Here is a 1,106-nt window from a genome sequence, read left to right as displayed (position 1 = left end):
TACTCAAATCGGTTGACAGACTAGTGTAATTCTCAATGATTAGCGTACAACTTAATGTGCTTCACCTTATGACCTAATTACCAGAAATTACTGTAATATCAGTTTGTCCTGTCCATCCTTATGATCATGGAGCACCATATTTGGTTTTTGCACTAATTCTACGTTGATGAAAGAGTGTGGTGTTGACGCATTATGCTGTCCACCACCTTGAACAATGGAGATGTTATTATGGTTATACTATTTGGTGTACCTAATGTACTACCAAAATGATAACATACAATATTAACACAACATTTCAGTGTCTTGGCTACACTGATAAATACTTCAGGAAGAGAACTTCAGATTGTCTCACTTGGTGTTGTGCTTCTGTAGAAAGATATGGACTTTCAGTGCAGCTACGTGCAACCTACTGTGCTACAACCATGATGCAATCCTTCCCTTTCCTATCCTAGTTCTTGTAAAATTGTAGAAATATATACATTGCGTGTGCACTTTATGTCATTTGTTAATATGTTTTGTACTCATTGCGTATACATTTTGTCATTGCTTGATATGGTCTGTACTACAGTGCGTGTGCACTTTATATAATTCGTTAATATGTTTTGTACTCATTGCGTATACATTTTGTCATTGCTTGATATGTTCGGTACTACAGTGAGTGTGCACTTTATGTTATTTGTTAATATGTTTTGTACTCATTGCGTATAAATTTTGTAATTGCTTGATTTGTCCTGTATTCAGTGCATGTGCACTATATTTCATTTCATCGCTGACCAGAGAGCAGTGTTGACTGAGTACGAACTGTGAAGCTGTAGCATTTAGTTGTTGCTTGTCGCTAGTCTGCGGTTGTCTGCAGTCTGCTCTGGTCGGGAGTCTGGAGCTTGAGTATTATTGTATAAGATAAAAAAGCAGCCTCACGCATATCTATTAATGTATGTGAACTGTCATCCAAATGTTTTAAAAATGCCCTAATAATAATTTTTGTAATATAAAGTAATTTTTTTACAAGCATTCATTTCAGTTTAAAGAATTATTTCTCCAATCCATGATCATTCCCATTGTTGCAAAAGAAAAATCAGTTTGCTTCCTTTCATAAATGACAAATG

This window comes from Schistocerca nitens, chromosome 5, assembly GCF_023898315.1.
Source record: "Schistocerca nitens isolate TAMUIC-IGC-003100 chromosome 5, iqSchNite1.1, whole genome shotgun sequence".
Taxonomy (NCBI): domain Eukaryota; kingdom Metazoa; phylum Arthropoda; class Insecta; order Orthoptera; family Acrididae; genus Schistocerca; species Schistocerca nitens.
Note: the sequence above shows the minus strand (reverse complement) of the source record.